This window comes from Epinephelus fuscoguttatus, linkage group LG6 (genome assembly GCF_011397635.1).
Source record: "Epinephelus fuscoguttatus linkage group LG6, E.fuscoguttatus.final_Chr_v1".
NCBI lineage: Eukaryota > Metazoa > Chordata > Actinopteri > Perciformes > Serranidae > Epinephelus > Epinephelus fuscoguttatus.
The window spans coordinates 109213-133904 of NC_064757.1; the positions used below are offsets into that span (position 1 = coordinate 109213).

Consider the following 24692-nt stretch of genomic DNA (forward strand, 5'->3'; position numbering starts at 1 on the left):
GCCAAAAGTTTGGACGCACCTTCTCATTCAATGCGTTTTCTTTATTTTCATGACTATTTACATTGTAGATTCTCACTGAAGGCATCAAAACTATGAATGAACACATGTGGAGTTATGTACTTAACAAAAAAAGGTGAAATAACTGAAAACATGTTTTATATTCTAGTTTCTTCAAAATAGCCACCCTTTGCTCTGATTACTCCTTTGCACACTCTTGGCATTCTCTCAGTGAGCTTCAAGAGGTAGTCACCTGAAATGGTTTCCACTTCACAGGTGTGCCTTATCAGGGTTAATTAGTGGAATTTCTTGCTTTATCAATGGGGTTGGGACCATCAGTTGTGTTGTGCAGAAGTCAGGTTAATACACAGCCGACAGCCCTATTGGACAACTGTTAAAATTCATATTATGGCAAGAACCAATCAGCTAACTAAAGAAAAACGAGTGGCCATCATTACTTTAAGAAATGAAGGTCAGTCAGTCCGGAAATTGCAAAACTTTAAATGCGCCCCCAAGTGGAGTCGCAAAAACCATCAAGCGCTACAACGAAACTGGCACACATGAGGACCGACCCAGGAAAGGAAGACCAAGAGTCACCTCTGCTTCTGAGGATAAGTTCATCCGAGTCACCAGCCTCAGAAATGGCAAGTTAACAGCAGCTCAGATCAGAGACCAGATGAATGCCACACAGAGTTCTAGCAGCAGACCCATCTCTAGAACAACTGTTAAGAGGAGACTGCGAATCAGGCCTTCATGGTCAAATAGCTGCTAGGAAACCACTGCTAAGGAGAGGCAACAAGCAGAAGAGATTTGTTTGGGCCAAGAAACACAAGGAATGGACATTAGACCAGTGGAAATCTGTGCTTTGGTCTGATGAGTCCAAATTTGAGATCTTTGGTTCCAACCACCGTGTCTTTGTGAGACGCAGAAAAGGTGAACGGATGGATTCCACATGCCTGGTTCCCACTGTGAAGCATGGAGGAGGAGGTGTGATGGTGTGGGGGTATTTTGCTGGTGACACTGTTGGAGATTTATTCAAAATTGAAGGCACACTGAACCAGCATGGCTACCACAGCATCCTGCAGCGACATGCCATCCCATCCGGTTTGCGTTTAGTTGGACGATCATTTATTTTTCAACAGGACAATGACCCCAAACACACCTCCAGGCTGTGTAAGGGCTATTTGACCAAGGAGAGTGATGGAGTGCTGCGGCAGATGACCTGGCCTCCACAGTCACCGGACCTGAACCCAATCGAGATGGTTTGGGGTGAGCTGGACCGCAGAGTGAAGGCAAAGGGGCCAACAAGTGCTAAACACCTCTGGGAACTCCTTCAAGACTGTTGGAAAACCATTTCAGGTGACTACCTCTTGAAGCTCATCGAGAGAATGCCAAGAGTGTGCAAAGGAGTAATCAGAGCAAAGGGTGGCTATTTTGAAGAAACTAGAATATAAAACATGTTTTCAGTTATTTCACCTTTTTTTGTTAAGTACATAACTCCACATGTGTTCATTCATAGTTTTGATGCCTTCAGTGAGAATCTACAATGTAAATAGTCATGAAAATAAAGAAAACGCATTGAATGAGAAGGTGTGTCCAAACTTTTGGCCTGTACTGTATATATATATATATATATATATATATATATATATATATATCCCACTCCGGGGTTGAGGTGAATAAAATAACTGTGTTGTGACCTAAATAACATGCTGTTGCTATCTGCAGAAAGTATTAAAGCATGAAATCCCGCATTTTTAATGTACGAAAGCATCCTGTATCATAACTACATGTGTGCCGATTGTAACAAACCAAACTGCGTGAAAATCAGTTGAAAATTCAGTGAGTTATTCTATTTTACTTGTGCATACAGCTCCTTCCTCAATAGAAGTGAAAGCATTGTGGAGGCGAAGCGAGACCCATCCAAGATGGCTGCTGGCGAGGACGCGCTCAGGCAATCGATGCAGCGTCTGGTCCCAAGTCTCTTATTTTTATAGTGCTACTGCTAGCTCCTCGCTTGAACCGGAAGTCGTTCGAGGTCTGTCATCTTCTAGGCCGTCCCAAGTCTCTTATTTGTGCAGCGAGGAGCTAGCACTAGGAGCTAGCAGCAAGCTTTAAGCAGCTACGAGCTAGGATGGTCCAGAGGTTCCTAACAGGAAGTCTTTTTCAGCTTGAGGCCATGACGTATAAATACCCGCCCCCTCTATCTGTCTCATTTGAACGGGATGGCGGAGAAATAGCGCAAGTGTACCCGTTACATGCATTCTCTGCAATGAAACGCTGTAATTCACATGCCTACAGTGAGTTATTCTATTTTACTTGTGCATACAGCTCCTTCCTCAATAGAAGTGAATGCACTGTGGAGGCGAAGCGAGACCCATCCAAGATGGCGGCCGGCGAGGACGTCGGCTCTGATAGGCAGCGGCAGCCAATGCGGCGTCTATGTATATATGTCTATGGCTCGTGGCTGCTTAAAGCTTGCTGCTAGCTCCTAGCGCTAGCTCCTCGCTGCACAAATCAAGGCTATTCCAGAGCCCTGACGGCACTGGGCTATTCAAGAGAAGGCTGAGACACGGGGTCAAACATGGGGGGGTTGCACATGCGCAATAACATCTGGTCGGCACTCACCCTCCAGAATCGCAGCTCAAGTTACATTCCGCATGTGCAGTCCCCCCCCCATGTTTGACTCCGTGTCTCAGCCTTCTCTTGAATAGCCTTGGCTAGCAGTAGCACTATAAAAAGACTTGGGACAGACCCTGTGTCTTTGTAGTCACATTGCAATGCTAATTTAGTCACCAGATGGAGTGAGCAAGAAAGACCAAAGCAAAAGAATACAAGTAATTAGGATAACGTCAATGTCCGGATACAACGACCGATTGGAGACAAGGGTGCAGGGCGATAAGACGTCATTATGTAAGTGTGGTTTTATCTTCCATGACGTGACATTTCATTTATTGTTTGCATGAACATTAACTGTCAGCTGGTTCAGAGTCTGTGGGGACATATTCAACTTTATGTGCCACCAGCTGGCAGCCTGACGTTACTTCGGCTGGCTGGATTAACTTCACTCGTGTTTCCTGTTACCATCGTTGTGACAGATAGTGATCGGAACGCGATCATGAAACTAATATCAAGTTTTTAAATGTGGCAATAGGTTAACGTTACTTCTTGTTTATGTAATTTTGTATTAAAGTCGGACCTCTTTTGGGAGTAACACAGCACACTGCAGAAAAACTAATGTTATGACACAAGGTCCCTCAGCCTGACCGCTTCAGCCTATTTAAATGTTGTTGGTAACGTTACATAACTGCACATATAGGCTAACAATAACTGTATTTACATCGTCAGAAACGTTTCCTGATTGTTAAGAGATCGAACTTGGCTTTGGTCAGTCTATAGAGCTGTAATTTCTCAGCTGTGAGGAGCTTCTTCTTTTTTTTTTTCAAAAACTTTATTGAGAATAGCTGGCACACACAGATACGTATAAAAACCAATACAAGTATGCTGGTGCAACCTTGAACACAACATAACGCGAAGGTGCGCTGAACAGACGAAAAATGACAGATATAAAACAAATCACTTACAATCAAAAGTAAACAAGAAAGACATGAGAGGTGAAGAAGACGGGGTGCGAGAGTATGGCAGTCATTTCACGTAAACACTTTATAAGTAGAGCATATATTAAAGGTTTTTATAGCTTTTTTTGTTCTGTGAGGTGGAGATCGTTGATATATACGGTTCCATTTCTTTTATAAACACAGAGGAATTTGTTTTTTTGTTTGTGAATTTACACTTGTGTATGTGAAACTTAGCCAACAGTAGAATTAGATTAATAAGAAAGAAAGCGTTCTCATCTTTACTTCTTTAGTCACAACAGCCAAATAAAACGTTTTTATAGTATAAGACAAAATCTGGAAAAATACTAATAATTATGAATTTATTAATCTCATTCCACAGTTCACAAGTAAATTCATAATACCAAAATAAATGAGAGCATGTTTCGGGAAGAGATTCGCAGGAGGAGCATTTTACATCAATGTCATTCTTCAGTTTTTGTAAAAAGTGTTTGACTGGATAGAATCTATGGATCAGCTTAAATGAAACTTCCTTTACCTTATTAGTTAGAAGAAACTTCTGTGGTAAAGACCAGACTTTTTTCCAGTTGATATTACTGACAAAATTGCTCCAGTAAAATGTTGCTGTAAGAACAGAAACCAATTCCTCCTGAAACAAGGCTCTTATTTTAGAATTAATACTTCTATTAAGAGAAAAACAAACTTTACCCAGTGAAGTTTCTAATGGATCAGGGGTGACAATGACAGGGGTGGAGAGTGGTCAGCATTCTTGAACAACATACAAAAACCAGATGGGATTGCATCAGAAACTACTGAAAATTCTTTTGGAGTTACAGGTATATTGTACCGGGTGAGAAATTCAGAGTAGCTGTACAGAAGTCCTGTACTATTAAATAACTGACTCACTAAAAGAATACCATGGTTGAACCATTTATCATAAAATAGTGACTTATTTTTGTACAAAATACTACAGTTGTTCCAAATATAACATTTCTGTGGGGAAAAGTTGTGCTTGTAAATCAGCGTCCATGTTAATAGTACCTGCTAATGAAAGTTGGAGAGTTTAAGCGGGATTTTCTGACTACTATAATTACAAAGCAGAATGAATTTCAGGCCACCAAACTGGGAAAAGACATGGTGAGAGATAAAGTTCCAGATAGAGGTTGGGTTTTTTAAATATTGTTTAATCCAGTTTATTTTAAACGTATTATTGAGAGAGCTGAAGCCTATAAAATTTAGTCCACCTTTGTCATATGCATTTAAAACAACAGATTTTCGCATGTAGTGTGTTTTGTTTTTCCATAAGAAGTTACTGAGCATCCTATCAACAGATTTACATAAGGAATTATTAACAAACAATGACTGAGCAGCATAGGTTAGACGCGAAATGCCTTCTGCCTTAGTGAGCAGAACTCTGCCCTTCAGAAACAAGTCTCTTTGTAGCCAGTGATTGAGGACTTTTTGGGTCTTTTCAATAATTGGAGTAAAATTTGAGGTGCCTCTCAGCTAGTTATCTTTAACAATTTGAACACCAAGATATGTGACAGAATCTCTCACTGGAATGTGAACAATTGAGGACACTGTACAGTTATTTACTGGTAATCGTTCACATTTGTTAAGATTAAGATAGAGGCGCTTTGGAGAAGGACTGGATAATTTTGACTGCGACTGACACTTGAGAAGCATCCTTAAGAAATAAGGCTGTATCATCTGCCAGCTGGCTGATAATTATTTCCCTATTGGCGATAGTAATGCCTTTTAAAGGGCTGGCTTTAATCTGTAAATTAAGAAGTTGTGCAGCCAGAAGGAAGAGGTATACAGACAGAGGACAGCCTTGACGAACGCCACGTTTTAAAGGAAATCTTGGAGAAGTGCCGTAACTTAGTTTAATAGAGCTATTTCCATTTGTATATAATGTTTTAACTGCTTTACAAAAGAAATTGCCAAAACCGAATTTGCTTAGAGGCACCATCATAAAATCATGCTCTAAGGAATCAAAAGCTTTATCAAAGTCCTAAGAAAAGAATAAAACTGTCATCTTGAATAAGATCTGAGTAATCTAATACATCTAAAACTAACCTTACATTATTAGAAATATGTCTGTTTTGCATAAAACCTGATTGACATTCGTCTATTACGGTATCTAGTACAGATTTCAGCCTGTTAGATAGTACAAGTGCAAACATTTTGTAATCATTATTTAATAAGGATATTGGGTGCCAATTATCTAATATGAGATTATCTCTCTTAAGTTTAGGAATGAGGGTGATAAGACCTTGACATAATGTAGGAGAGAGTGAACCTCTGTCTGTACTTTCTGCATATACTTCTTTTAGAAATGGGGCTAAACTTTCACAGAACTGCTTATAAAATTCGGCCATAAAGCCATCTGTTCCAGGTGATTTATTGACTTTTAAATGGTTTATAGCGTCAATGATTTCATTCAATGTAATAGGGCAGTCGCAAAAAATACTATCTGCTTCACTCAGCTGATTAATATTAGGAATAGAATCAAAAAAGTCAGAGCTAGATTGATGGCAGTACTTGGAGGTATAAAGATTACTGTAAAACTCAGCACAATAATTAGCTATTCTCTTTTGATCATCGCTAATTAACCCTTCAATTTTCAATTGCTGTATAGCATTGTTTTTAGATTGTTGTTTTTCTAGACTAAAAAAGTAGGCAGAATTCTGCTCACCTTCTTCAAGCCATCTTCTACACGATCTAACAAACGCTCCTTCAGTTTTTCGCTTGTATATCTCATCCAACCTGTGCTGTTGCTCAGCAAGCTCAATCTTTTCTGACTCACTGAGAGCCTCTAGTGGTCTGGATGATAAAGAAGTAATCTTAAGTATTGTATCATTTTCTTCTGCTCTTCTTATTTTTGCCAAATCACCGCTGTATTTTCTCAGGTATTTAGCAGTCTCATACTTGATTAACTCCCAATTATTGCTATATTTGACAGCATCCTCCTTGACAGCAGTGTCAGACAGGAGGATGCTGTCAAAGGTGCGGGCGATACTTCAGCATGGCTCTCACCCTCTCCACAACGCTCTGGTCGAACTGCGGAGCACCTTCAGCCAGAGACTGATTGCTCCTAAATGCACCACTGAGCGCCACAGGAAGTCATTCTTACCTGTGGCCATTAAACTATACAACTCCTCCCTTTGATTATCGGACTCATTTGGCTATTTATAAAACAAAACACACAATATAATTACTCATTCTTATTTCATTTATAACGCTACAACCTTTTCATTGTATATTGTATATATTTCAGATTGTCTACTTTACTATTTTTATTATTTATTTCACTTTATTGTCTACTTTAATATTTTATTTTATGTTAATGTCTACTTTAATATTTTATCTTATTCTATTTTATTCTAATGTCTACTTTAATATTTTATTTTATGTTAATGTCTACTTTAATATTTTATTTTATTTTATTTTAATGTCTACTTTAATATTTATTTTATTTATTTCATTGGCTATTTTAGTATCTTATTTATATCTTCATCTTTATCTCTTGTTTCCTTTCATACTGTATTTCTATTTCTACTTTGCACGGAGCATTGGAACAAAAACAATTTCCCCCCGGGGATTAATAAAGTATTCTGAATCTGAATCTGAATCTGAATATACATTTTCATTCAGAGTTTTGTTCCAATAATGTCTAATCAATCTTTCAATTTCAGTAGTTAGATCTTTATATTTAAGAATGGTGCTATTAAGCTTCCAGTATGAGGATTTAATGGAGGAGGGAAAAGACAATAAAGGAATATTGATGCTGATAGTTTATGATCAGATAATGGCAAAGGCAGAATGTTTGTTAAGACATTTTTCAGATCTTTAGCGACCAGCCAGTAATCAATGCGTGACATGTTAGACAACAACTTGTTGCACCATGTATAGGATTTCTGTAATACATGGGTATCTCTCCAAATATCAGTTAAAATAAATTTATCCATTAATCTCTTCCAATGAGAACTGGAGAAGTCGGAGTTTCTTGGAGGCCACCTGTCAATTTGATTATCCAGTGTAATATTGAAATCTCCACCAAATATTATTGAAGAATTTGGAAGCCAGTGGAGCAGTTGCTTTTCTAATGTATCAATATAAGTGTTATTTTCTGCTTGTGAATTAAACCCATACACATTGACTAAGATGTAGCTTAAGTTTGCAATCTCAAGAACAAGAAATATGAAATGGCCATCTTTGTCACAGTCTGAAAATAAAACTTTCCCATTAAAACGATTTTTCAAAATGCAAACACTAGCTGAGCATTCTGACCCATGGGACATCCATAAGTCTCCTCCCCACTGTAACTTCCAAAAATTAACATCCTGTTCAGTTGAGTGGGATTCGTGTACAAAGCAAAAGTCAGTGTTATGCTGTTTGCAATATAGAAATGTAGCTTTATGTTTGACGTGGTTTCTTAAACCTCTCACTTTTAGTGAAATAACAGATAAAGACATAAAGAATGAAAAACAGTAATAGAAAAATAAAATAAAGTGCTAGACCAAGTAAAGAGAACTTACGGTCACTAAGAGTGTACTTACTTACAAGTAGATGAGAAGAACAAACCCTTTTCAAAACAGTTGCGAACATCTAGTGTGGTTTCAAGTAAAGCAATAACCTGAGGAGACAGTAAAATACGCTCAGTGTAGCAAACATCCTCTCGCAAAATTTAACCAAGGCACATTCTTCTTCTCTTTTTAAGCAGAGGTTGGTAAATTTTTAGGTAGGTACATAACTAAAAATAGCTGTATTAAACTGTAGTTAGAAACGACTTTTATAAAGCACATGTATATCTTCAAAAAAAAAAAAAAAATAATACAATAAAATACAAATAGAAGCTTTTAACTTGAAGGCACCTCACTCCTTACTAACATTACCTTGCCAGTGTAATTAAATGTCCACTGTAGAAAAGAAAAAAAACAACCTCTGGCATTAGTCCAAAAGAGAGAAGAAGTGAAAAGTAAAATTGTAAACCTTACTGATAACACCTCACGTTAACATTGGCTCATCAACCGTGTTTCTATGGTGGGAATATTTCAGATCCATTCACAAAAGCACGGCCACCAACGAAGAAAGCCAGCTAGTTTTCTTTACGTGCCTTTTCCACAGCAGGCCACAGCCAATCTGGAAATCCATCGGTAAAAAAAAAAGAAAATTTTTTTTTTCTTCCTTTACCTCTGGAGGCACAGCCTGAGTTTTTCGACTAACGGGAGTGCAGAAGCCTCGGCGATCGCTCACGCCCTTAACTTCCGGCGGTGCCCCCAGGGAATCGCCGTGTTGTTTACAAATACTTCGGGTAGAAAACCAGCAGAGTTTAGCTATATATCACATTTTTCACATCACTATATCACCGTGTAGACTAATCTGATGTTTGTTAAGTCTATCAACACAATGATTGAACAAACATTACTATTTCTGTGTGTTTTGTAATTAACATGGTTATCATAGATTAGCTGGGCTAACTGTTAGCTGTTAACGTTAGCCGTTAGCGGTGTCTGTAATAACCACAGACTGTATAAAAATAAGGTAATAACTCAATAAACGGTCCGTGAATAAAATATTTTTTCCAGCGGATATCTTACAACATGAGTGAGCTAGCAAAGCAGTTTTGTGTTGCTATGTGTGGTATTTATTCAGTTATGGGAAATCACGATGTCTAGAAAGCAGCAGTGGCTGCAGCTGACAGGGACAGTTAGCAAAGCTAACATCAGGACGTCATCTATTAAAAGCCTCCCGTTGTTGGATACAACATGAAACTACTCCAGTTTGCTCAATCATGTTGTAACTAAGACATCTGCTGGAAAAAAAAAAAAATTTCACATTGATGAGATGGCGTTTTGGGTGGATCAGTCGCTATGGGCGCGGAGCTTGCTGTTTATGTAGGTACACATTTCCTGGGGACACCTGCACGTCTCGGCCACGCCCCCTCCATTGTGATTGGCTAAAGTGCAGCATCGTTCAAACTCAAAGCCCTGCCCTCCCCTCCCCTCTGTAGTCGTCTTTCACGCAGGGCTGCCGACAGATTCTACAATGTAAATTGCAGAATCTGTCTTGAGAGATTAGGCCACAGCCGGTTCCTCTTGTGTCTGTCCTCTGCTGACAAGTCCTCTGCCAGCTTCAGGTCGTTGCTCTTCAGGAAAGATGAATTTTTCGCTGCACGCCAGATGGCATCGCGGTAGATCCGGGAGGTGAATTGCATTATGATGCCTCTGGTTTGGTTGTTGGTTGGTTTCCTGGACCCCAGGCGATGCACCATATTGACGACGCCTGGTAGTTTTTCTCTGGCCTCTGGAAGAAGAGCCTGGCACACCTGGATGACTTCTTTTCGCACGTCCTGCTTTTTCTTCTCCTCCAAGCTGTAGAGTTCCAGCGGCGGGTGTAACTTTCCAGATGGGCTAAGCGTTTCTCATGTGTGTCACAGCTTGCTTTGTGTTTTTTAATCTTCGACTCGATGTGATCAACTCTGTCCTTCATGGTCTTTATATCAGCACAGATAAAGTCAAATGCTTCCTTGACACCTGTAATCTGAGTAGCGTTTTCTTTGACTGCTTTTTTCACTTCTGCAATCACACTGGAGTTGTTACTGACCATCTTTTCCAGGGCTTCCGCTCTGTTGTTTATCAGCTGAGAGAGAGAGGACAACTGGGAGAGGATGGTAGCCGTCCCCGTGTCTTCAGCTTTTCTCTGTTTAACTGCAGGGGGCTTAGTCGGTGTAATGGGAAGAGGTGGAAGCTCTTCTTCTATAAATGATACCTGTACTTGGCCGTTATCCACGTCAAGATAGTCATGCATGTTGTCGATGAATGCATTCTTGGCCTCAATTAGCCCGTCGGGAGCGGGAGGCGTGGGTGTAGCAGGCTTGCTAGCAGAGTTAGCAACACTCGCTAGCATCTTCAAAGCATCGCTTTTTCTTTTCTCAGAGCTTTTCATTTTGGCTTTCGGCATTCCCCAGAAGTAGCGAGTAGAGTTACTGTCGTTATCAGCTAAGGTAGTTCATCTGTTCACACCTCACACTTGCAAAAAACAGTTGGGTTTGCGTAGCTCGTCCAAATGCGGGTGGTCAGAGTGCCATCTTGGCCATCCGCCTCTGAGGAGCTTCTTATTAGAATAGGGAATGGGCACAGTGATGTCACCATGGACGTCGCCGCCATGTTGATGGCTACGGGCAGCAGTAAACAAACGCAGTAGTTGAGTTGCATCGAGTGAAGAAAGCGAGGGAAAAGATGTTAAGATGCCAGAAAGAAAAGGGAATTTACCAGGATACATTGAACCACGAAGCCAGAGACCGGTATATGGAGAAAAGGAATGCTATAAATGATTTGGACCTAGCCTTGGACCAAGACATTCAAACGAACCCCGTTTTTTGTTTGGGGGTTCCCGGTCTAGACCGATTCACGTCTCCATAAATGTTCAAATCAAACATGTAATGTACTCACCTCATAGGCACAGATGTTAGGAAGGTGTACGGGGGGGTTGCCGTGTGTTTGTATATCTGTTATTGTTCAATAAACATGCATTTTTATCTCGGATGTCTGAAATTTTCTTCACCCCTTCTTTGTCCTGCAATGAATGAGTGCAACGGCTTTCTACTGCGCCACAGCGCCACTATAGCGGTTGGGAGGTGTATTGCACATTGGTAGTGAGAGGCTCTAGCCTTGGACCAAGACGTTAATTGCCTCTTACCAGAGATATTGGATAAAGGAGATACCCCACCGTAGGCTTATCCAATGTTAAGACAACGCTTACTCTTCCTGTCTCCTAAGTGGGCGTGGTTAGCTCTCCCTCCAATCAGAGCCTGTTCTCCCTCCCTGTGTGGCTTGTGGAAAATGAACCCAGTATTTACTTTAGTGACTATAGGGCGAAAGAATTGACCATAAATTGTGATCACGTTCATTTTCCTCATTGACGACAATACATTCAGAGCTGCCACAAGTCTCCTACGGGGGTGTGGCGCTGATGTCACTGAATCAGGAAGTGAGCTGAGTGGGGTATCTCGCTTTATCCAATATCTCTGCTCTTACTACCAATGTGCAATACACTTCCCAACCGCGCAGTAGAAAGCTGTTGCACTCATTCATTGCAGGACGAAGAAGGGGTGAAGAAAATTTCAGACATCCGAGATAAAAATGCATGTTTATTGAACAATAATGGATATACAAACACACGGCAACCCCCCGTATACCTTCCTAACATCTGTGCCTATGAGGTGAGTACCTTACATGTTTGATTTGAACGTTTATGGAGACGTGAATTGGTCTAGACCGGGAACCCCCAAACGAAAAACGGGGTTCGTTTGAATGTCGTGGTCCAAGGCTAGGTCCAAACCATTTATAGCGTTCATTTTCTCCATATACCGGTCCCTGGCTTCGTGGTTCAATGTATCCCAGTATGCCAGAAAGGAAAGGGTATTCCCTTTCCTTTCTGGCATCTTAACATCTTTTCCCTTGCTTTCTCCACTCAATGCAACTCAACCACTGCGTTTGTTTATTGCTGCCCGTAACCATCAACATGGCAGCGACGTCCATGGTGACGTCACTGTGCCCATTCCCTATACAGAGTGCGCTTGTTGTTCCAACTGTTTGTGTTTCCCAAAAAATCAGTTCTGTCTTTAAAAGCTTAGACCACCAAATGGTTTGTGCCACACTGTTTTTTTAAAAACTACATTTCAGTAATTGTGATGTTCCCTATTTCAAGACACTAACAAGCTAAAAGCCCTTTTAGAGACTCTAAAGTTCAATACATCTCAATATGTGATAGCCTTTAAGAAAAAACAAACAGAATTAAAGCTAAAAGCAGTGATGAATGGTCCCTCGCGCCTTTGCACACATTGGGTCTCATTCATGAAAAGTTAGTAAATCTGTGTGTAGATTTGCACATAAAAGCCTACTCTACTAAAAACCTACTCTGGATTCAGGAATGCTGCGGGAAACTCAGATTTGACAGCGCGCTCCCGGTAATCAGCAATTAGCATAAATCCCCACCCATGGATAGCCAATGACCACCATATAAGGAGGTGTAGGTGAATCCTGTCAACCTGTCAGTCATGGCGCAAAGAAAGAAAGAGAGAGAGAAAGAAAAAATAATTTTTCCGAAGCGGAGATCGAAATAATTTTGGGTGAAGTGGACTTAAGAAAAAACATTTTAATTTCTTCAGTTAGTAGTGGTGTGACAGGGACAGGCAAAGCGAAGGCCTGGAGGGAGGTAACAGATGCTGTTAATGTTGTCTCCGTAGTACAAAGAGCCATGTCAGAGGTGAAGCTTAAATGGTTTGATATGAAACTGGAGGCAAAGAAACGCATAAGCACACACACACACAAAAAATACAGTGGTCACCAAACAAACAGAAGATTCATTTGTGGGGTTTTGAATGAAGTGGGAACGGGAAACCAGAGATGTTTTGTGCGTAATGGATAAACTCTAAATCAGCGATGGCTGTTGGAATGTAGAGCTATTTAACATTTATTTTAACAAATTATACGGATAACATATAGCCTACAGCAGTTTTGTATGCATTGCCTTCAAATTATTTGAATCTTAATAGCCTAAAAGCTCTGTTTAATACAACGTAAATTAAACATTTTTCAAATCAGATTTATTCATTCAAATGATCAAAAAGCCAAAAAAACCCAAAACAAAAACAAAAAAACGTGTTGTCTCAAATAATTCTTTCAGCTGGCGCGTGCTCCTTCGTGGCTTCACTACCTGCTGCCCCTGCTGAACTCAGGCACCAAGGCCGAAGAGGCTGTGATCCGGCTGTCCTTACGTATATTTTTATTATCATCATTCAACATGTAGAAAGAACGTGTAATCTATTGAGTCGATTTACATAGATAATTCACAATCATGAACCTAATCTGGATCTTAAACCTGCTTATTGCCAACTAATTTAACTAAATGTGTTACATTTTTAATATTTTGTCATGTCAGATTACATGTTTCAAAGGCATCTGTGTATTGTGTATAACAGAGCGCAATACGAATTAAAATTGTAATTTCCAATAGTGACAAGCAATATTTATGTGCTTTACTAAATTTACACAGGCACTACGAGTGGTCAGGAGCAGGAGTAGATTTTGTTAGTAGCTACGAAAAGATCAGAGCTACTAAAATATTGATGAATGCAGACATGCACGTAAATTTCCATCTGCGAACAGTTTACACACATATTCCTTCTGCTCACGTTTCATGAATGAGACCCATTGGGAGTACTAGCAGCCACCGTATGGCTGATGCAGCCGTTCATTTAGGCCTGTGTGAAAGTCTGATTCTACATGCAGGGATGAGGTGGTATATCTTCTATAGAGTAAACATCATCAAGGTCTTGAGGTGGATCTGGTCACCCCTCTGGGAGGAGTATGTCAAAGTATGAAACAGCTGGTGGCATTATGCCTATAACTTAGTTTTAGCAGGTAGATATCATGAGGCCGGGACTCTTATCATGCAAGAGAAACTTTAGGAAGACTGGACAATGTTTGCTCAAGTAGCAACAACTTCCTGTTTCATGGTGAAATGTGCAAAATGGTCGCCACACCAATGGCAATGCTGTTAGACGAAAACTCAGAATTTTCACCAGAAAGCATCATCAGGGTCTTGAAGCTTTTCAAAGTACATTTGTGGTGGATCTGGTCAACCTGCTAGAAGTAAATTAAAGTATAAACATGTCATGTAGACACCTAATGGCCACGACTCTTATCATGCATGACAAATTTTAGGCAGAAGAATAGAATAGAATAGAATAGAATAGAATTCATTGTCATTGTGCTACAGTGAGATTAGGAGGTATTCCCTGAGAGTGAAACAGTATAAAAACATAATACAGACCACAAAACACTGAGGCACATAGATGAAATAAAGGAGCACTTAAAATAGCATGTTAGAGAGTAAAATAGCATGATGTTTAAAAAGTACACAATGTATACTTAACTTACAACGACTTCTGTTTTATAGTGAAATGTGTTAAACGGACGCCATGACAACACTGTGTTTGTGGAACTGTGTTCAGCACTCAGCGTTTAAAAGAATCATACACACACACACACACACACACACACATATGTAATTACATATATGTGTATATATAGGCTATATACATATACATATATAAAATTACATGTGTGTGTGTGTATATATACTTTTTTTTAATTACATTTTTTTATTTAAAAACACACAACAACAAAGCAGACATACCAACACATCAAAATACAAATAAAAAAGTGACCCCCCCCCCCCCCCCCCCAAAAAACAAACAAACAAGGGAAGGGAAGGGGGTGTACAATGTTATGAATTCATATATATGATTGTATACATACGAACATGGTCGCATATGCACATACATACACGACCATACACGCACACACACACATAATCACACATATGTATACATATATGATCATATACACATATTCACGACCATATACATATATTACATATATACATATGCACAGGTTTACAAATCATGTATGGTACCTGGTACAGGCTTTAAATCATAATAAAGCATGGTTTTAGGGTATTATAAAATCATATTAGTATAATGTCTATTTGAGTCAATAAAAGCATGTACAGTATCCCAGTGCCCTTGTAATCCTTTATCAACGTCCAGAAGTAAGTTAGTAGCACGTTCCATACTTAATAAATCCAAATAGTCTTTGAGCCATCCAGACAAAGCAAAACAAGAAGGTTTATGAGTCTTCCAATTCATGAGAATGATTCTCTTTGCAGCCAGGAAGCCCATAGTCAGAAGGACATGCACAGGTTTTGATTTTATATGGTCAGGTCTATGACCAAGAAGGCATGTGATAGGACAGGCAGATATTCTGACTTCTAATATGTCTGTTAAAACATTAACAACTCCAGACCAAAAAGTCCTAACTGCAGGTCAGTCCCATAGAAGATGTATAAAAGTTCCACGCCCTCCGCAGCCATGCCAACAATTATCTGATAAATTTCTACCCATTTTAGACAAGTGAAAGGGGGGACAAATATGCTCTACACAATATTTTAAATTGTATAGTCCTATATCTCACACATCTGGATGATAACGTGCCCCTCCTCCAGATACTACACTGTTCAGGAGTGAGTGAGGTATGAAGATCACTCTCCCATGCCTGTTGAGTGGGAATGAATGGATTAGGTAGGGCAAGGGATAGAAGTTTATATATGCTAAAGACTATACCACGCTTTGTGACAGCTTGTATTAAGCTTCGGTCTAATTCATGCTTAAATGAGAGGGTAGTGTTACCATGTATTCTTTTATAAATAACAGATCTAATTTGACAATAACCCAAAAATGATGACTCTGGAATATTAAATTCACCTCTCATTTCAGCGAAGGAGCAGATGCCATTATCATTGAATAATTGTCCTACAGTGAAAACCCCAAGTTGTTGCCACAGTTTGTTATTCAATGGGGTCCCTCCAGCAGTCAGTAATATATTGGACCGAATCGGACATGATGGTAATAATAATCCATTCACTCTCAGTCTATTATGTAGCATTTTTGTAATGGAGCAAGAAAAATTAATTAAGGAGTTTTTGAGAGTTGCTGGAGGTTTAGCAGAGTACCACAATGAGGCAGCTGAAGTATGGCCAGCTTTAGAAATAAGCATCTCCTCCAGCCACTCCCAACTGCCCTTCTTAAAGTATGTTTTATAAGCCAACACCATGGGATACCTTGCATTGAATGATAGATAATAGCGATATACATCTGGTACACCAATGCCACCTTGTGATCTTAATACTGAAAGTTTCTTATGGCCTATTCTGGGTTTCTTTTTATTCCAGATAAACTACAGGGAGTTAATTTTTTTTGAACCAAGAAAAGGGGAAATGGTATGGAATAGCCGAAATTACATATGTAATTCTGGGTAAGATATTCATTTTAAGAATTTCCACCCTTCCCCAAAGTGTGATGGGTAATGCTGTCCATCTATTTAAGTCATCTTTAATTTTAGCTAATAAACTAGGGCCGTTCAAGTGGAAAATTTTATCAATAGATGAGGTAATAATAACACCAAGATATTTCATACAATTACTTTTCCATACAAAAGGTGTTCCAGCTAAATCAGATTGTGATGTATGTTGGTTCAGTGGCATCGCTTCACTTTTACTCCAGTTTATCTTGTACCCAGAGAGATGACTAAAGGATTCAACCATATCAAGAAGAGCTGATAATGAAACTGAGGGCTTACTTAAAGTGACCAAGATATCTACTGTTTCTACCGTTTTTTTCCCTGTTAAAGGGGTTTTTTTGGGGAGTTTTTCCTTATCTGCTGTGAGGGTCATAAGGACAGAGGGATGTCGTATGCTGTAAAGCCCTGTGAGGCAAATTGTGATTTGTGATATTGGGCTTTATAAATAAAATTGAATTGAATTGAATTGAATTGAATCATCCGCGTACAAATACATTTTAAAGCTAAAATCACAAAATAGAGACTCCTGTAATATTATTATTAGCGCGTATAGCACAGGCTAGTGGCTCCAGGGCGAGGACAAATAATAAAGGCGAGATGGGACATCCCTGATGGACGCCACGATGCCGATTAAATAATGCTGATTTCAGCCCATTAGTTTTCACACTTGATGCTGGTGTGTTATAAAGTGCCTTTACCCAGTGTATGAATTGAGATCCAAAATTAAATCTGGAGAGTGTGGCTAGGAGAAAAGGCCATTCAATTCTTCATGCCTATTCAAATGCCTTCATAGCGTCTAAAGACGCAGCAATACAGGAGTATCTAACTGATTTGCAGCCGTTATAACGTGTAAAAGTCTGCGCATGTCATTGGCAGAGAGGCGTCCCAGAATAAATCCGACTTGATCTAAATGAATTAGAGAAGGGACCACTTTCTCCAAACGCAGAGCTAATACTTTTGCCAGGATTTTATAATCATTATTTAAAATACTAAGCGGTCGGTAGCTATCCATCTGCAGGGGGTCTTTACCTGGTTTAGGGAGAACAGTTATGGTAGCACGCTGCATGGAGGGTGGGATTAATTCAGTTTCAATAATTTCCTGATATAGCATTAAGAGGATTGGTGAGAGAGCTTTATCAAACCGTTTATAAAATTCGATACTAAAACCATCTTCTCCGGGCGTTTTTCCAGAGGTGAGTTTCCTAGTTGCAATCTGAATCTCAGTTTGGGTGAGCGGGGCATCCAGATCTATTTTATCTTGGGCATTAAGGGCAGGGAGTTCCAATCCATTAAAAAAAGTATGTAGTTCCTGATCACTCGCCTTAAATTCAGAATCATATAGTTTGGAATAATACTGCATAAATGCCAAATTAATAAAATTAGTATCAGTTTGAATGGTGCCATTGTTATCTTTAACAGCTGGTACTGATTGCATATTCTCAACCTGCTTGAGTTTATGGGCAAGCATTTTCCCTGCTTTGTCTCCTGATTCTAAGTAGTGTCTGCGTAGCTGAAAAAAAGCATACGCAGTCTCCTCATGCAACAAATTTTGAAGATCAGCTCTAGTAGTAAGTAAAGACCTCTTTAATTCAAAATTAGAAGGGTTTGACATATGCTGTTTCTCAATTATCTTAAGTTTATTCATAAGTTGGGTTTTTTTCTCAAAGCGTTCCTTTTTTTAAGCAGCTGCATAACTGATCACCCATCCTCTGCAGGTGGCTTTAAAAGCCTCCCAAACAGTGAAGATCGATGAGACAGAATCTAAATTAATCTCAAAAAATTCAGTAATCCTTTTTTCGATAGATTCAACAAACTCATTGTTATTTAATAGGGAATTATTCAGTCTCCACTGTTTGGTTTTGCGTAAGTTGGGTGATGGGAAAAAGGAGACAGAGACAGGTGCATGGTCTGATAATACAATGCTATGTATTTGAGAATCAATAATATTATGAGTGTACTGATTGGATAGCAGTATATAATCAATTCTTGAGTAGGAATTGTGCACTCTGGAATAGTAGGTATACTCTCATGCACCCTGGTTTATCAATCGCCAGGTATCAGATACACCAAGTAAAGACAGTAATTCCTCCATTGCTGTCCCTGATATTCTATCAGAGTATGACAGGGGCCCTGGGCGATCTAATGGTATCCTCGCTAAGTTAAAGTCACCAGAAAGGCATATAGGTCCTTCCACCGCTTTAGAAATAATAGGGCCAAGAGCTGAGATAAAAGTTGCCTGATGAGTATTGGGAGCGTATATGTTTACAAGAGTACATTTGGTGTTTTATAAGAAACCAGATACTATAATGTATCTACCATCCTTATCTCTTACGATATTGCTAGCTTTAAATGGGACTGTTTTAGCAACTAGAATACCGACTCCCTTGGCTCTGCCTGAGCCAGGGGAGAAAAATACCTGTCCCACCCAATCCTGTTTTAACTTTTTAGATTCCTCCTCCTTCAAATGAGATTCCTGTATCATGGCAATATTACCGTTCAGTGCTTTTAAGTGAACAATGATTTTATGTCTTTTAATTGGATTTTGTATACCATTAACATTCCAGCTCACCACTGTGACATTACTAATTGTATTACTCACAAGGGAGTGGTAGGAAGAATATACATATAGGCCAATCTATTATACATGACCAACATGACCTCTGTGTAACCATAAAGATACATTGTACAACTAGGGGGAGAAATCAGGAATAATGGGGAAAGGAGATATTTACAAGAAGTGTTACAACAATAAAAAATACAACAGAAAAAAATATTGCCACAGGGCAAAAAGACAAAAAGTACACTGAGGTGGAAGAAAATCCATCTCCATCCGTGAATAAAAGAAGAGAGCGGCAACGGTGCACGCTCAGGTGCAGAATCGAAGAGTCCGACCCATTCAAAAATAATATTCAATTAATCAATTAATCAGCCTCTTTCCAAGTTTTACAGTTTGTTTATAAATGTGTGATTCAAAGCCCCGTTATACATATAATATATATATGTATATGTGTATGTGTATGTGTGTATATATATATATATATATATATATATATATATGTGTGTATATGTATACACTGAGTGTATACACTCCTCCTCCATGCTTCACAGTGGGAACCAGGCATGTGGAATCCATCCGTTCACCTTTTCTGCGTCTCACAAAGACACGGCGGTCGGAACCAAAGATCTCAAATTTGGACTCATCAGACCAAAGCACAGATTTCCACTGGTCTAATGTCCATTCCTTGTGTTTCTTGGCCCAAACAAATCTCTTCTGCTTGTTGCCTCTCCTTAGCAGTGGTTTCCTAGCAGCTATTTGACCATGAAGGCCTGATTCGCGCAGTCTCCTCTTAACAGTTGTTCTAGAGATGGGTCTGCTGCTAGAACTCTGTGTGGCATTCATCTGGTCTCTGATCTGAGCTGCTGTTAACTTGCCATTTCTGAGGCTGGTGACTCGGATGAACTTATCCTCAGCAGCAGAGGTGACTCTTGGTCTTCCTTTCCTGGGTCGGTCCTCATGTGTGCCAGTTTCGTTGTAGCGCTTGATGGTTTTTGCGACTCCACTTGGGGACACATTTAAAGTTTTTGCAATTTTCCGGACTGACTGACCTTCATTTCTTAAAGTAATGATGGCCACTCGTTTTTCTTTAGTTAGCTGATTGGTTCTTGCCATAATATGAATTTTAACAGTTGTCCAATAGGGCTGTCGGCTGTGTATTAACCTGACTTCTGCACAACACAACTGATGGTCCCAACCCCATTGATAAAGCAAGAAATTCCACTAATTAACCCTCATAAGGCACACCTGTGAAGTGGAAACCATTTCAGGTGACTACCTCTTGAAGCTCATGGAGAGAATGCCAAGAGTGTGCAAAGCAGTAATCAGAGCAAAGGGTGGCTATTTTGAAGAAACTAGAATATAAAACATGTTTTCAGTTATTTCACCTTTTTTTGTTAAGTACATAACTCCACATGTGTTCATTCATAGTTTTGATGCCTTCAGTGAGAATCTACAATGTAAATAGTCATGAAAATAAAGAAAACGCATTGGCCTGTACTGTATACACACACGTGTGTATGTGTGTGTGTGTATATATATATATTAGGGATGTAACGATATGGAAAATTTGATATCTCGATTATAGTGACCAAATTATCACGGTAAATGATAATATCGCGATATTTTTTTAAGCGCTGTAAAATGTCCAAAAAATAGATATTGAAATAACTTCACTAAATCTTGTAACTTCCTTATCATACTAAAATGTTAACAGCCAAAATCTTATATTAAAATGAAACTTTCATATTAAAGGGGCAAGGGATTGGCACAGCAACAGAAAATTTTATTTTAAATGAACAAAATATGTAAACAAATTACAGAAACAAAGCTTATTTGTCTGGTGTATTTTAACAGTCAGCAAAATATGTAAACAATTTATATAATATTTATTAATTTATTAGCATGAAATGAAAAATATATATAAAACAAAACAATGCAAGAGTAGAACAAAAAACATACAATATATAGAATAGATATCACAAATGTGCAGGAGAAACCAAAAAAACCCTAGGGGCAATAGTCATCATTACACAGAATAATTCACACATTAGAAGTGTGCATGCCAGTGAGAGCCTGTGTGAGAAAAGCATGTGCATGTGTATGTAGCCTTTATAATGACTGTGATATGAGCTTAAAAGTAAAGGCAGTAAAAATACCCGGGAGGCGGGAGGTCCGACGCTTCCTGCAAGAGGAGAGGGTGTGTAAAATAATAAATAAGATAAAATAGGAAAAACCTGTCTCACTCTTTTATTTTATTTTCAGTGTTTAATCAAGGCGGAGGTGGGCGGCTGGAGGTCCGAGACTTCCAGCGTGGGGAGAGATAGAAAGAAACAGCCAATGTGTGTCTGTGTGTGTTATGTGTGTTGTCACGTAAATAACAGTGCCCAAGCAATAAACAGGACAGACAATAGGGTTTTATTAATTTTTACACTACATTTTTACTGAAAGCTGACCGAATCTAACCCGAGCCGGAATACAATTTATATAGCTATAACGGGTCGGGCCGGGTTTGGTCAAAAATGTAGCTCTACATTTTTGACCAAACCCGGCCCGACTCATTGGGTACCGTCGGGCTTGGATCGCCACACTCTAGTGTGTGTATGTTTCCCCTATAGAGGCCTATCTGAATTTCTGTCTTTGAGAGATATTATTTTGTAATATAACTGAATTTTCTATCCATACATATAAATTTTTAACATATTAAAATTTGAGTAAACTGCGAGTATCATTTTAGTAGGCTATGTCGTGGCCGGCCAAGTGTCCTCTTTTTTGGAAATCAAAATATGGTCACCCTAGGTAACGGCCCACAAACCTCACCGCACTTTAGGGACTGTTCTTTACTTATGGAGGGACTTTTCTTTACTTGTCAGGGGACGAGGGTGGCTGGTTGATTTTTATTTATTTTATTTTATTTTTTTATTTTATTTTGATCCCCCCTATGTTAATCACTTATTGATGCTGTTTTTGAAGTATGAATAAGTCAATAAGTTATTTATTCCTTTGAAATATCAGTGATGTATTATAGAAAAGTGATTTATCTTTTTATAAATGACAAAGCGCACATCTGCCTCATTCTTGCGTGATACTTTCACTGGTATCGTACTGTGGGGGGGTGGGGCAGGGGGTGCCGAGGGATGGTTTGCCCAGGGCGTAAAACTAGCCAGGACTGCCTCTGGCACTGATATTTTTACCATACCATCTTTATCTATGGAAGCCCATTTTCGCCAGTAACGGAAAAAAAAGTCGCTATCAATCATGCAGTCAGCGAGCTGCTCCTTAGTTGCTGACCACATGATCTGCTGAATAGTCCCAGAGTTTATGAGCTCCTTGATAGTGCTGATTTCAAGTCGGAGTCTTTTCTCTGTGACTGATTTGGTGGATTTGACAGCATCAAAAAGAGAGTGGTTGTCTGTTACACACACAATAGGCAAATTGTTGCATCTACAGTCACCTGTGGTGAGCTCTGAGTAGAGTGTAGCTAAGAAGACTGCACTGTCGATGCCATCTCCAAGTGCCAGAGTCTCTCCTGCTAAAGTGCTTCGAACAACTCTCCTGATCCTCTTTGACTGCCAGCATATAGGCGAGAATCTTCCATCCTCTCCCATAAGCATGATTAGGTGCCCACCTTGGGTGCCTCCATCTGGAAGATTTCCCATGGATGAATCACTGAACACCACCAGTTTTAGGGAGCTGTCTTTTCCCAAGTACTGAAACCTCAAAGTCACCCCCTCTGAATTCAGTTTTCTGATCAGTTTATTTGCACAGTGCAGAGTCTGAACAGTGGCATGCTTTGTACTGGATGCCAGGATGGATACATCAGACATTATGTCGGGTCTGCTCTGCCTTGCCCCCCACAATATTTGGCCAATCTTCGACTTAAGCATATCATATTAAGTGTCTGTTAGGGGGGGCTCTCGCTGTGTGGCTCTGGTGGGGTCCACAGGAATGGGTTGGAGATTTTTTATGTACATCCATTGTTGCACCCGTATTTCATCCTCCATAGAGAGAACCTCCATTCCAGTGTAGCTGAAGCTGTTGTGTTCTTCACGTCCAATTTGAAAAGCTGCTTTCAAGTGAGGGATGACTGTCGTGGAGAATGTTTCTGAACCTCCCCAAATAAAGTCATCCACATGACAAGCAAGGACTCCCATCACATTGCAGGAGTCATCTAACCAGTAGAACACTGTTGGGTCAACTTTTGACACAGTACCTCCCGACTGCTGCATAATGTCTTTCACCCTGTTGTACCAATACAGAGAAGCGTCTGCCAGGCCATAAACACACTTCTTCAACTTCCACAGTTTCTTTGCTCTGAGCTTCTGGGGGAGGCCGAATGTAGACATTTCGGGTTAACTCTTTACCTTGCAAAAAGGCTGCTTTAATGTCCATGGAGTTCAGCTGCCATTTCTTTTGACATACTATAACAGCCATGATCATTTTTAGAGACTCTGAGGCACACGTAGGTGAGTCTTTTGGGAGCTCCTCAGTGTTCATTTCCTCAAAGCCTCTTGCAACTAGTCTGGCTTTAGGTACAACACCATCTTGTTTTTCCTTGAGTGTGCACATGCACCTTGTAGAGATGCATTTCTGACCTTCATCTTTCACCTCTTCAAAGACATTGTTCTGTTTCCAGTTGCTGAGTTCATCGTGTTTGGCAGGCATGAAGGCATCATCATTCACAATCAGTATGTCCTCTTTATGGCAGTCTGCACATAACTCAGCATGCTCAGATGGAACCACTTGAAGATTTTCTACTTGTCCTAGGTCCACTGATCCAGTTGTGCCAGCAATTTCTTCAGGCTCTGTGTACTGTAAATTGTACCAGTTTTTGTATGTTCCAGTGGCCTTTCCTGCGCAGCTGAGGATTTTTCCAGTGTGTGCTTGGCCACTTCCACTGTCTGTGTATGTAACTATTTGTCCAGTTTTCAGCTTATGTCCTTCACAAGTAGTATTTGAGTGTGTTTGTGATGTATCAGATTGTTCATGATCATCCTCTCTTCGGTGTGTTGACGTGTGAGGGGGCTCATTGTTATCCTCAGCATCTTCATCATTTGAGGATGCCTCTCCCTCACTTTCATTTTCAGTGTTATTTTCATTGAGTCCGGTATCTGGTAATGTGGCATTTTCAGTTCTCATCAGTTGATTGTCTCTTTCTCTCAGCATACCTTGTGAGCCATCAACCTTTCGAAGTCTAGATTGATGTACACGAACATAAGTGACCCCGTGGCGAACAAAGATCACCGCACCATCTTGGCCGATGACCACACCAGGACCTTTCCACTGTAGAAATCCACCCGTTTGTAGTAAACCTTATCACCTGTTTCATAACGGTCATCAGTGGGTCGCAGTTGTTTATGAAGGGCTCTTCGGATCCTCTCAGAGCATTCTGCTTCTGTGAATGCTCTCCTTGTAGCATGTAATGCTGAGATGTGCTGGGCTATCCAAGTAGCCACACTAGTCCCTTCTAGAGCTGGCGGCTTATCAGTGAGAACTGACGGCAGATTTGGGTTCTGACTATAGCCATGTACATTGTGCATAGAGTTTTTTGCCATCAGGGCCCAATCTAGGGCTGTCTTCCAGTCACATCTGTTGTCTCTCTTTACTTTCAACAGGATTTCAGTGAGGGTTTGATTA

General features: G+C 39.8%; 1 protein-coding gene across 6 annotated transcripts in view; it reads left to right on the top strand.

Annotated features, from left to right (window-relative positions):
* The first annotated feature begins 2627 nt into the window (after positions 1-2627).
* nlrx1 (NLR family member X1) overlaps positions 2628-24692 on the top strand; it is a 128610-nt gene continuing 106545 nt past the window's right edge. For 3 of the 6 annotated variants that reach the window (XR_007449518.1, XR_007449519.1, XM_049578773.1), the window contains exon 1: positions 2628-2910. The gene's annotated coding sequence lies outside the window, so the exon portion shown is untranslated. The remainder of the gene's footprint in view (positions 2911-24692) is intronic. The other 3 variants (XM_049578772.1, XM_049578771.1, XM_049578774.1) reach the window with 2 other exon arrangements.